This window comes from Symphalangus syndactylus, chromosome 11, assembly GCF_028878055.3.
Source record: "Symphalangus syndactylus isolate Jambi chromosome 11, NHGRI_mSymSyn1-v2.1_pri, whole genome shotgun sequence".
Classification (NCBI taxonomy): Eukaryota; Metazoa; Chordata; class Mammalia; order Primates; family Hylobatidae; genus Symphalangus; species Symphalangus syndactylus.
Window position 1 is genome coordinate 72,144,568 of NC_072433.2, and position 14,393 is coordinate 72,158,960.

At 36.9% G+C, this 14,393-nt stretch overlaps 1 long non-coding RNA gene across 3 annotated transcripts in view; it reads left to right on the forward strand.

The window, feature by feature from the left end:
• LOC134731832 (uncharacterized) overlaps positions 1-14,393 on the forward strand; it is a 105,405-nt gene that overhangs the window by 32,695 nt on the left and 58,317 nt on the right. For all 3 annotated transcript variants that reach the window (XR_010114447.1, XR_010114448.1, XR_010114446.1), the window contains 2 exons: positions 8,823-8,958; positions 11,889-12,096. This is a non-coding gene — a long non-coding RNA (uncharacterized lncRNA). The remainder of the gene's footprint in view (positions 1-8,822; positions 8,959-11,888; positions 12,097-14,393) is intronic.

Consider the following 14,393-nt stretch of genomic DNA (forward strand, 5'->3'; position numbering starts at 1 on the left):
AGTCAAGACCCATCAGTGTGCTGTATTCAGGAAACCCATCTCATGTGCAGAGACACACATAGGCTCAAAATAAAAGGATGGAGGAAGATCTACCAAGCAAATGGTAAACAAAAAAAGGCAGGGGTTGCAATCCTAGTCTCTGATAAAACAGACTCTGAACCAACAAAGATCAAAAGAGACAAAGAAGGCCATTACATAATGGTAAAGGGATCAATTCAACAAGAAGACCTAACTATATACTAAATATATATGCACCCAATACAGGAGCACCTAGATTCATAAAGCAAGTCCTTAGGACCTACAAAGAGAATTAGACTCCCACACAATAATAATGGGAGATTTTTAACAGTCCACTGTCAACATTAGACAGATCAACCAGACAGAAAGTTAACAAGGATATCCAGGAATTGAACTCAGCTCTGCACCAAGCAGACCTAATAGGCATCTACAGAACTCTCCACCCCAAATCAACAGAATATACATTCTTCTCAGCACCACACCAGACCTATTCCAAAATTGACCACATAGTTGGAAGTAAAGCACTCCTCAGCAAATGTAAAAGGACAGAAATTATAACAAACTGTCTCTCAGACCACACTGCAATCAAACTAGAACCCAGGATTAAGAAACTTACTCAAAACCACTCAACTACATGGAAACTGCACAACCTGCTCCTGAATGACTACTGGGTACATAACAAAATGAAGGCAGAAATAAAGATGTTCTTTGAAACCAACGAGAACAAAGACACAATATACCAGAATCTGTGGGACACATTTAAAGCAGTGTGTAGAGGGAAATTTGTAGCACTAAATGCCCACAAGAGAAAGCAGGAAAGATCCAAAATTGACACCCTAACATCACAATTAAAAGAACTAGAGAAGCAAGAGCAAACACATTCAAAAGCTAGCAGAAAGCAAGAAATAACTAAGATCAGAGCAGAACTGAAGGAAATAGAGACACAAAAAAACCCTTCAAAAAATCAATGAATCCAGGAGCTGGTTGTTTGAAAAGATCAACAAAATTGATAGACCGCTAGCAAGACTAATAAAGAAGAAAAGAGAGAAGAATCAAATAGATGCACTAAAAAATGACAAAGGGGATATCACCACCGATCCCACAGAAATACAATCTACCATCAGAGAATACTATAAACACCTCTATGCAAATAAACTAGAAAATCTAGAAGAAATGGATAAATTCATCGACACATACACCCTCCCAAGACTAAACCAGGAAGAAGTTGAATCTCTGAATAGACCAATAACAGACTCTGAAATTGAGGTAATAATTAACAGCTTACCAACCAAAAAAAGTCCAGGACCAGATGGATTCACAGCCGAATTCTACCAGAGGTACAAGGAGGAGCTGGTACCATTCCTTCTGAAACTATTCCAATCAATAGAAAAAGAGGGAATTCTCCCTAACTCATTTTATGAGGCCAGCATCATCCTGCTACCAAAGCTTGGCAGAGACACAACCAAAAAAGAGAATTTTAGACCAATATCCTTGATGAACAATGATGCAAAAATCCTCAATAAAATACTGGCAAACCGAATCCAGCAGCACATCAAAAAGCTTATACACCATGATCAAGTGGGCTTCATCCGTGGGATGCAAGGCTGGTTCAACATACAAAAATCAATAAATGTAATCCAGCATATAAACAGAACCAAAGACAAAAACCACATGATTATCTCAATAGATGCAGAAAAGGCCTTTGACAAAATTCAATAACTCTTCATGCCAAAGACTCTCAATAAATTAGGTATTGATGGGACATATCTCAAAATAATAAGAGCTATCTATGACAAACCCACAGCCAGTATCACACTGAATGGACAAAAACTGGAAGCATTCCCTTTGAAAACTGGCACAAGATAGGGATGCCCTCTCTCAGCACTCCTATTCAATATAGTGTTGGAAATTCTGGCCAGGGCAATCAGGCAGGAGAAGGAAATCAAGGGCATTCAATTAGGAAAAGAGGAAGTCAAATTGTCCCTGTTTGCAGATGACATGATTGTATATCTAGAAAACCCCATCATCTCAGCCCAAAATCTCATTAAGCTGATAAGCAACTTCAGCAAAGTCTCAGGATACAAAATCAATGTGGAAAAATCACAAGCATTCTTGTACACCAATCACAGACAAACAGAGAGCCAAATCATGAGTGAACTCCCATTCACAATTGATTCAAAGAGAATAAAATACCTAGGAATCCAACTTACAAGGGATGTGAAGGACCTCTTCAAGGAGAACTGCAAACCACTGCTCAATGAAATAAAAGAGGATACAAACAAATGGAAGAACATTCCATGCTCATGGGTTGGAAGAATCAATATCATGAAAATGGCCTTACTGCCCAAGGTAATTTATAGATTCAATGCCATCCCCTTCAAGCTACCAATGACTTTCTTCACAGAATTGGAAAAAACTACTTTAAAGTTCATATGGAACCAAAAAAGAGCCTGCATCACCAAGTCAATCCTAAGTCAAAAGAACAAAGCTGGAGGCATCACGCTACCTGACTTCAAACTATACTACAAGGCTACAGTAACCAAAACAGCATGGCACTGGTACCAAAACAGAGATATAGATCAATGGAACAGAACAGAGCCCTAAGAAATAATGCCACATATCTACAACCATCTGATCTTTGGCAAACCTGACAAAAAGAAGCAATGGGGAAAGGATTCCCTATTTAATAAATGGTGCTGGGAAAACTGGCTAGCCATATGTAGAAAGCTGAAACTGGATCCCTTCCTTACACCTTATACAAAAATTAATTCAAAATGGATTAAAGACTTAAATGTTAGACCTAAAACCATAAAAACCCTAGACAAAAACCTAGGCAATACCATTCAGGACATAGGCATGGGCAAGAACTTCATGTCTAAAACACCAAAAGCAATGGCAACAAAAGCCAAAATTGACAAATGGGATCTAATTAAACTAAAGAGCTTCTGCACAGAAAAAGAAACTACTATCAGAGTTAGCAGGCAACCTACAGAATTGGAGAAAATTTTTGCAACCTACTCATCTGACAAAAGGCTAAGATCCAGAATCTACAATGAACTCAAACAAATTTACAAGAAAAAAACAAACAACCCCATCAAAAACTGGGCAAAGGATATGAACAGACATTTCTCAAAAGAAGACATTTATGCAGCCAAAAAACACATGAAAAAATGCTCATCATCACTGGCCATCAGAGAAATGCAAATCAAAACCACAATGAGATACCATCTCACACCAGTTAGAATGGCCATCATTAAAAAGTCAGGAAAAAACAGGTGCTGGAGAAGATGGGGAGAAATAGGAACACATTTACACTGTTGGTGGGAGTGTAAACTAGTTCAACCATTGTGGAAGTCAGTGTGGCAATTCCTCAGGGATCTAGAACTAGAAATATCATTTGACCCAGCCATCCCATTACTGGGTATATACCCAAAGGATTATAAATCATGCTGCTATAAAGACACATGCACATGTATGTTTATTGCGGCACTATTCACAATAGCAAAGACTTGGAACCAAGCCAAATATCCAACAACGATAGACTGGATTAAGAAAATGTGGCACATATACAACATGGAATACTATGCAGCCATCAAAAAATGATGAGTTCATGTCCTTTGTAGGGACATGGATGAAGCTGGAAACCATCATTCTCAGCAAACTATCGCAAGGACAAAAAACCAATCACTGCATGTTGTCACTCATAGGTGGGAATTGAACAATGAGAACACATGGACAGGGGAAGGGGAACATCACACACTGGGGACTGTTGTGGGATGGGGGGAGGGCGGAAGGGTAGCATTAGGAGATATAGCTAGTGCTAAATGACGTGTTAATGGGTGCAGCACACCAACATGGCACATGTATACATATGTAACAAACCTGCACTTTGTGCACCTGTACCCTAAAAGTTAAAGTATAGTAATAATAAAATTAAAAAAAAGAAAAAAAAAAGAACTTGGAATAGAGCATGAAACAAAACAGTATGTTCTTCTGCCAGAACATCTATCTCGAGGTCCTGTAGTCACTTCAAAGATTATTTTTTCAAGAACTCCTGTTACCTTCACTATGATTAGTAGTTTCATGATTTAACTAGTTATGTATACTACATTAACATTAATAATTTGAAGCATATAATCATTAATATTGTTCCAAAGGGAAAGGAAAAAAATTTAAATCTAAGGCAACATGATCAGATTTGCATTTTTAATAAGTATTTATTTTTAGATTCTTATATAAAATAGTATGATTTATTGTGTACAACACGATATTTTGATATATATATATATACATATCATGAAATGGTTAAATTCAGCTAATTAGCAAATGCATTACTTCACATTGTTATTATTTTTGTGGTGCAAATGCTTATCCACTCTCTTAGCATTTTTCAAGAATAGAACATGTTGTCATAAGCTATAGTCACTGTGCTGTACATACAATAGATCTCTTGCACTTATGCATCCTATCTGATTATAAATATATATCCTTTGATCAACGTCTCCCTAATGCTCCACGCTTCTATCACCCTAGTCTCTGGTAACCACCATTCTATTCTCTATTTCTATGAGATCAACTTTCTTAGACTCCCCATTTGATTGAGAACATACAGTATTTGTTTTTCTGTGCCTATCTTATTTCACTTAACAGTGTGTCCTTTAGATTCATCCATGTTATCACATATTACAGAATTTCCTTTGTTTTCATGGCTGAATAGTATTCCTTTTGTGTGTATATATACCACATTTTCTTTATCCAGTCATCTGTTGAAATATCCATTTTAAAGGTGTGGATTTTTGAAAGATGATGGTGACAGGAACATAATTGAATCTATCTAATCTCTGTATAAAGGCAGGCAAAACAACTAGTAAGTCTAAGCCAATGACACGAACAATATTCACAGAAAAAATAGGTAATAAGGCATCCCTGTGGATTTCATATACCAGCAAGTTGGCAAAAATGCCAACGTTTACATGACCTATAAATTATTGGCCTCTCGATGGGAGGAAGTTGAAGAAAGAAACAGAAATTCTGATAGCTTGGAGAAATGTTCCACAGATACACCCTGAAAAGATTTGGGGGCAGATCTGAGTAGAAGAACAAGTGAATTCATTCCCAGCAATTCACAGGAAATGCAAAGGGCAGTGATGTGACAAAGTTTAACAGGGATGGAGCAGTGGAATCCTGTGGCTTAGTGAAATTAACAAGACAAAGCCCCATGCTAAGGAGAAACTGCTGGGAGTTGAATTTAAAATGCATAACAAAAGGAAATAGGGAAAGAGAAGATTCAGACAAAAGTAGAAAATCAGACTAAGGAAATTATATAAACATTATTGATCAATTTGCCAAAACAACAGAAGAGTGATCTATAGAGATTAAAAAAAAAAAAATTCACATTACTTCCAAAAAAACTAAAGTTTCCTAGCCACTCAAACACCCTAAAGCATAGAAAAAATAATTTCACAGAATAAAAAACAACAAAAAAGTTTTAGTCAAATTTTATCCTCAATTTATGATTTAAAAAAGCATAAGAAGCAGAGTAACATCCTAATGAGCAATAAAGTGCATTAGAGTGACTTGCTCACAGAACAGATGAATACAGTCACCTGGTATCCCAAATTATCAAAAACTAATTTTAAAATGAGAGATGCTATGAAAGAACAACACAAATCAATTCAGAAATAAAATGATTTGAGATAAAGAAGATTTGATGAAAGAAGATACACTCAGAAAATAAAATAAAAAGTCATTTCAGAAATGGAAATGAAATAGAAAGGAACATCATGGTAAAAATGAGTGATATTAGAAAAAATCTAAGATTGAAAGTGTGAAAATTTTACAAATAAAAAAGATAAAAATTTAGAATAAAATATCATACAGAAGAGGTATATACACATATATAACTCCTTTTTTTTCTTCAGGATGGAAAGACCTCCTGAAGAACAAAAAAGAAACAATTCCTATGAAACAAAACAAAAAATAAGCATACGTGAAGAAAAATTTCTTAACATAAAAGATAACTTCATGCTACATACTCAAAGGACATTGCTAAAATCAACTGAGAAAGGCAAGACATTATACTGTCAAACTTGTCAAACTACGAAATTGTAAAGAAAAAGGAAAAAATCTTTTGAGAATTCAGGCATAAAGAGCAAGTCATTTATAAAGAAAAGAAGTTCAGATCGTCTTTATATTTTTCACAGGAACACTTTATACTAGAAGAAATTGAAATAACGTATGTAAGATATTTAATGAAAAAATATGAGCCATAAATTTTTATATCTAGTCAAAATGAATTTTAAATACATAGGCTTCCAATAAACTGACTTGAATGTGCAAAGATATTCTCATAATCACTTACTGAAAAATCTACAAACTTAAGGCAAACATAAAATGAAGACATTGACATCAGAAAGAAATGATAAGCTTTAAATGTATTTTTACCTATTTACTGGAGTTAAATGGATAACTTAGTAATGCAGTGCTCTATGCTCTGCCAATGTGTATATGCTAAAGTTGTTAAAAGTGTGGGAAGAAGCAGGACTGTGTATGAGTATTAACTGGGATAGTAAAGGCAATAGCCTTACTTCAACTCAGATCCTGGGGTGACAGAGTATTTTGGAAAGAAGAGGTTATATGCTCACTTATACATACTAGCTCGCAATAGGAAACCATAAAAAAATAGGGATGAGAGAGTGTCAAATTATTATATTAATTTTTTAGTCTAAAATTAAAATTTTGGAAAAATGAAACACTCCCTAAAAGACAAAATATATTCATTCCTCTGAAGCAGAGAGACAAAATAATACGACATAACTGATCAGATATAATGATGTAAATTTGATTAACTCAGTAAAATAAAAATATCTGTGGAATGATGATTGACTAACAAAACTAATTCAACCTTCTGCTATTTGTACAAGGCTCACTTAAATACATACAGATGGTTAAAAATTAAAAAGATAAATATACAAGAGAAATTCAAGCAAAGAGAGAAGAGGTCACAATATTAATATCTGATTAAAACAGAAATCAGGTAAAAAGTGAAATGTGATAGTTCCTTTGAGCCCTTTGTGAGACTTGAGAAGGAGCTAGCTGGTTTATTCAGCTCGCAGCTCTCAACCCCTTGCAGGAGGGGGAGCACACAAGTGAGCCGGTGCACAGGCCAGTACAAGTGCTTCTGGGCAACCGGCAGGAACAGAACTATATGCGGTCCTGTGGTAGCATCTAAGGGTGGCCTGTGAACTCCAGAGCCCCAGAGGGCATTTGTTACAGTGTGCTCTTTCAGCTTTGCCATCCGTGGATGTCTAAAGAGTTAAAGAACTCAGTGGAGTGTCAGTGTGACAGCCTCTTGCACCCACACCTGGGTCCTTGTCTGCTTCCAGGAAGAATCAGGTTGTGCAAATGAATCAAAGGGTGGTGAATATGGAGGATTTTACTGAGCAGTGGAAGTCGCTCTCAGCTGAATGAGGAGCTGGAAATGGGATGGAGTTCCGGGAAGGTAGTCTTCCCCTGCAGTTTGGCCATCCTGGCTGAACTCTTCTTCAAGGTCCTACCATTAAGCCATCCCTCTGAAATCAAGCTGCTTCTCTCCAATGTCTGGCTGCTTCTTCTCTTCTCTCCTTCTCTGCTGTTCTGCCACCCCACCAGTGAGGCCTTGGGTTTTTATGGGTACAGGATGGGGAGCAGGGCAGGCCAGGGTGGTTTTGGGAAAAAAAAAAAAAAAAAAAGCATTTTGGCTGGAAAACAGGAATGCATGTTCTCATTTTGGGCTGTATTTCCAGCTTGAGAATATGACCCTCATTGGGGACTGCCCTCTTCTCCCCAGTATTTCTCTGACTCCTGTCCGTATCAAAAGTATTAAAAGAAACAAAAGGCCGGGCGCAGTGGCTCACGCCTGTAATCCTAGCACTTTGGGAGGCCCAGGCAGGCGGATCACGAGGTCAGGAGATGGAGACCATCCTGGCTAACACAGTGAAACCCCGTCTCAACTAAAAAATTAGCCGGGCGTGGTGGCGGGCGACTGTAGTCCCAGCTACTCAGGAGGCTGAGGCGGGAGAACGGCGTGAACCCGGGAGGTGGAGCTTGCAGTGAGCCGAGATCGCGCCACTGCACTCCAGCCTGGGGGACAGAGCGAGACTCCGTCTCAAAAAAAAAAAAAAAAAAAAAGAAAAGAAACAAAAAAGGACATGTTATAGTCCTAAAGGCTACACTCACAATGAACATTGATGTATTAATACTTAAACACTCAATAACCGTTAATTTTCTTAAAACAGGAAACATAAACTATGCAACAGAAAGAGAAACACACTAATGACAGGATAAACTTTCTTAATCCAAGATTAAGCAAGCTCAGCAAACATTAGTAAGCTTGTAGAAGGTCTAAAAACATAATGATGTTATATATATAATTTATACAATATAATTAATCTTAAAAAATATAACTAATCCTAAAATATATAACTAATCCTAAAAATAGATAATACAGCCTACTTTCAAATGCACATAACACATTCATGAAAGTTGGCCATATTTTAATCTACAATATCAGCCATATATATAGTGTTTATATACCTAAGCTGTAATCACACTTCTCTTCCCTGGATGGTTTTGGGTTAGTGCTCTGCTTGCCACAAGAAAAATGTTGTGAGAGACATGCTGAAGTGAAGCAGCCGCCATGTTTACACTTAGGTCAGTGCAGTTCGGGCAGGTTGCAAGGGATTCGCTGGCGTAGTTTGTTGCAGAAAGGTAACAGCGGGGTCATTAACTCCTGCAATTCGCACTGAGTATGCCTCCTTTTTCAGTATTGCCAAGTCCTGGGCCAATTTGTGTACAGGCCTCTGGCCAATTGTGTCACCTCTTCTGCATTTCACCTGCATCGTCAAATGTGGAGGACTGGAGGCAGTGAGAGACTGATGCAAACTCCGGAGAGAAACTGAGGTGAGTTCTAATTCCTTCTCAAAATTCCAATATTCCGTCTTCCTTTCCAGACTTCAGGCCCACCACTAAACTAGGGACTCAGACTTTACATTGACTTCTTCACTGGCTCTCGTAATTACTTTAATTCTAATCCCTGTAACAAATTTCTTATATCACTCCTAGTGGTTCTGTGAAAGATTTCATTTTTCAGAACTGGCTTTAACAATATTTCCCACCCCACGTGTTCTTCCAGAACTTTATTATTCCTTCATGAAAAGGTAAATTCTATTGCCCCTCTTTTTGCTTCTTGAAACTGAAAGACCCTTTGTATTGCCTCAATTAATGAAGTAGGACGGAAGTGACTACTGAGACTTCTGAGTCCGGGACATAGAAAGTGATAGAGCTTCTGCTGACTCTCTCTTAGGATGCTTGATCTTTAATCTCAGACACCAGGTTATTAAGAAGTCCAGGACACATAGAGAGGCTCACATAAGAAGAAGCAAGAACTTCATCACTCAGTCCAAGATAGGTTCACAGCCACAACTTGCAAAAACTCGCCAACCATGTTAATGAATCATCTTGAAAGTAGATTCTTCAGTTTTCAGTTAAGCAATGCCAATTAATGCTGAATGGAACACAGACCAGCCTTCCCCACTGAGACATATTTACTTGCAGATTTCATGAGAAAAATAAAATAAGTGGTTACCATTGTTTTAAGCCACTGAATTTGGGGATAGTTTGTTGTCCAGTAATAGATGACTAGGGCAGTCATTTGATATTGCTCTAATGAATCAGCCTACAGTTCTTTCTTCTGTTTTATGTCATGTTTGGATAGTCATATGATTCCAGTAAGCATCAGGTATTCCTGCTGCCCTCCAAAAGATATACTAATAAAATAAAAACAAAAGTCTCAATCGCAAAAGAAGCTGTGGTTTAGGTGGCAAAGCATCTTAATTGTTTTGTACCTTTCTTCTCTTCCTCCTTTTTTACTGGTCCTTTTAACATACCTAGGAGGCTGGGAGGAGAGTGATTGTTTTAGCCCTTCTCTGGAGTCAGTTTGCACACAGAGAATGTCAGTCAGCACTTGATTCTTCTGATAGATATGCAGTTTCTTAAGTAGACAAACTGTAGTTGTAAATATTTTCATCTCGTCTAACTATTGGTCCAAGGGATTGTTGTCATTTCTCTCATTAACTGCTTTGCAGGAATTAGAAGCCATTTGTAAGACCCGAATTCATTAACGAAGCTCTAAGAATTGATATATTTTAACTCAGATGATATATAGAAAAAGATAAGGAAGTATTTCATTGTTAATATGTCTGATTATGTTCTAGAGAATACACAGGGTATAATGCCAAACAAAAAATAGTTCAGTGATCAAAAGCATTGTTTTAGGTTATCATCTGTATTTAGTATACAGCACTTCAGATAATATGAGCTTTGAGAATAAAGAAAAATATAGAACATGTTTGCAAAATATCTATTTCCGGTAAAACTTGGGGCATGTCCATAACTGATTGATTGATCAGATTATCTGAATCTCCTTTGGAAGATTATCTAAATCTCCTTTGGAAGTTGCAAGGAGAAAGGTTGGAAACTTTCTATAGTGATTTTTACTTGGATTCCTGTAACTTATTTACCAGCATCTACTTGAACTTTCTTACAAGAAGTCCCACCTGACATATTAGTGAATACTAGTTTTAAAAAGTATCAAATTAACAACGTTGTTTTTTAAACAAGACATGTTATTTAAACTGTCTTCATTCCCTTATGCTAAGTCACTAGAAGAATTTAGCTTTTCCAAAACAGGATATGGCACTCACTGATACCTTGTTTAGAGAATGAGAAGGATAATGAATACTTTATTCATCTCAACTTCTAAGACTATTTAAATTATTTTTTCCCTTTTCCCCTTAGTAAGGAATTAAAATTTCTAAGAACTCTTTCTGCTAAGAACCTTAAAATGTGTTCTTTGGTTGTAAGTACTGAGTTGACTCACTGTTAATTCAAACCAGGCCCTGGGCACGTTGCCTCAAGTTGAAGATTGTGGTTGGAAATTATACCATGGATGTTTTTTAAATGGTTCCACTGTATATTACATAACACGTGGGATTTTTGTGGAGGCCAAGGACAAGAAGTAAAAGATATAGTGCCACGAACTTCAGACTCTAACTACTCATTTGTCACTCTTCGTGTTTATAGATGACAGCTAATTATAATATACATTTTTATAGGCCTTCTCTCTGGAAGGTAAAGGTTCACAATGGTCCCCCCTTATGGAGTTAAAGGAAATAAATTATTGGAGGAATGTTTTATGCCAGAGCTTGCACTACGTGGTAGAGGAGAGATTGGAAGTCAATTTAAATGGGACATGGACTGGCTCTTGAGGAGTTTATAGCCAAATAAGGGAGAAAGACCCACACCATTGGGTATACTCTGAGAAATATTCTAATAGATGTCAGAATATGCTACTATGGAAGAATAAAAAATATGAATTAAGTAGAGGAAATTCAGGGAGGGCTTTCAGAGAAAAAAAAGAGTTATTCTATTTTAAGGAAAAAAATACACCCTAAATATAAAAACCCAAAAAGCATATTTTCTAAAGATATGTAGCTAAAGTTAGGTTACAGCATATATATAGACACATAACTATAAGGGAAACCTACCTTATATCCACTTTGGAATTTAAGTGAGTCTAATGATTTCCTTGATTTGTGGCTTGTGAATTAAAATTTCATCATCTCACTTAAAAAAAAATAGGTCCTTAAGTTTATTTATTTCAACAGTTTTGCAGGCCTCTTGTTTTATTGTTCAGTTCTTTGATTTCCTGTACTCCAAACTTAATTCTGTCAAGTTTAATTTTCTCCACTTATGCAGCTGTATCATGTATCTTTAATTGACTTATGTTATAGATGCAAGTATATATCAGTTGTTATATGTTCCTTTTCCAGACTCCTAAAAGTACTGTTTACCACAATGAACACACTTTTATCATGTCAGCAACTTCCATCTCTACATTGCCCTGCGTTAAGAATATACTGGGAGCTGATATAACCTCAGTGATGGTAAAACAGGATATAGAATCCAGAAAACATTCCTGAAATGGACCAAACATCAATACTCTGAAACAGAAGTGGAAATGAAACTGAAACAGAAAAAGTGAGTTGGGTAATAAATATACTAAAGAGCAATTTTTCTAATAGTTGGCAGAAGGTGGTAAGGTAAGTTCAAAAGGTTCATCTGTGAGTAAAGGCACATTATTGTGAGGTGTCTTTCTTAATAGGTTCAGGAATCTTTATTCAGAATCTTCATACACTGTGTTTGTGCATGCTCTGAAATCCTAGTGGTAGAGATATATTTTAGGGTTGGGATCTAAGTTAAACAGTTGTAGAATGGATTTGACATATTCACATGATTGGCTTTGTCAGAAATGTGTCTGAAAACTTACCAGACCAATTGCCTCAGTGTCATTTGCAATAATCCAGATGACAGTATGTCAGTGAAATATTTTCCCCAGAATGTGGGAGCATCATCAGCTGTCTCAGTGTAGGCTATTTTTACTATAGGAAGTGAAAATGTTTATCTTCCATCTTGTAATACAGAAAGGCAAACTGTATCATCATAATATAAATACCCAGTGGCCATGAATTTTGAGACTATGAGAAGAAATAATAGAATATAAGATTCTAATATGGCTATTTATGAAAAAAATAGAGGGATAAATCAGAGTTGAAGCATTCAATTATGCAAATGAGCAAGAGAAGTTTGCTCATAACATCAGAGAGACAGCAAGTTATAATATAAAGACCATCAGGGGCTGGGCTTGGTAGCTCACTCCTGTAATCCCAACACTTTGGGAGGCTGAGGCGGGTGGATTACGAGGTCAGGAGATCGAGACCAGCCTGGCGAATATGGTGAAACCCCGTCTCCACTAAAAATACAAAAAAAAAAAAAAAAAAAAAATAGCCGGGTGTGGTGGTGGGTGCCTGTAATCCCAGCTACTCCGGAGGGTGAGTCAGAGAACTGCTTAAACCCGGGAGGTGGAGGATGCGGTGAGCCGAGATCGTGCCAAGAGCTAAACTCTGTCTTAGAAAAAAAAAAAAAGAACATTAGGGCTGGGCACAGTGGCTCATGCCTGTAATTTGAGCAGTTTGTGAGGCCAAGGCAGGCAGATTACTTGAGGTCAGGAGTTTGAGACCAGCCTGACCAACATGGTGAAACCCCGTCTCCACTAAAAATACAAAAATTAGCTGGGCATGGTGGCGGGCACCTGTAATTCCAGCTATTCAGGAGGCTGAGTCAGGAGGATTACTTGAACCTGGGAGGCAGAAGTTGCAGTGAGCTGAAATGGCACCACTGCACTCCAGCCTGGGTGACAGAGCAAGACTCTGTCTCAAAAACAAACAAACAAAAAAACAAAAAAGAATATCAGGCCCCATGTTTTGAAAGAGTTGATCTAACAAATAAATTGCAATTATAAATCATAATCAATTTTCCCCCTTCTCAGTTTAACAATCTCAATCATGTAAACATTTACAATTTCCCTTTCATCTTGAAACATAGCTTTAGACATCCATTATTACCTTCATGAGTGTCTCGGCATCACACTTCTGTGATATAGGACCTACTTTACTTGCTCTACTATTTCATGATCCAGAGGAGGTCATTGGCTTCCTCAAGTCTGCATGGGAAAAAGGGTATGCATTTGACAAATAAGCATATAACAAGATGCTCAACATCATATGTCATTATGAAGTTGTAAATTATAACAGCAATGAGATACTACAACACACCTGTTAGAATGACCAAAATTCAAAACACTGAAAACACTAAACACTAGCTGGGACAGGTACCAACAAGAACTTTCATTTGTTGCTTGTGGGAATGCAAAATGGTCCAGGCATTTTGGAAGTAAGTATTTCAATTTCTTACAAAACTATTCATACTCATGTGATATGATCTAGAAATTACAATCCTTGATATTTATCCAGATGAGTTGAAAACCTTTGTCTATGTAGAAACCTGCACGCAATTGTTTACATTACCTTTATTGCCAAAACTTGGAGGCAACCAAAAGTTGTTTAGTAAGTGAATGAATGAATAAACTGTGGTAAATGTATAGAGTAAAATATTATTCAGCAATGAAAATGGCAAAACTTCGGAGACAGTAAAAAACAACAGCAGTTGCCAGGAGTTTGTGGAGAAGGAGAAAGGGCTGAAAAGGTGGAACATAGGCAATTTTTGAGAAGTGAATGAATATATGCTGTATTACACTGTAATGGTGCATATATTTCTTTACAAATTTCTCAAAACCCATAGAATGTATAACACAAAGAGTGAACTCTAATGTAAACCATAAACTTTAGTTAATGATGTGTCAATGTTGGCTCATGAATTATAAAAAAAAATCTACCACTCTAATTTAAGATGTTAATAATGGAGAAAACTGAGGGAAG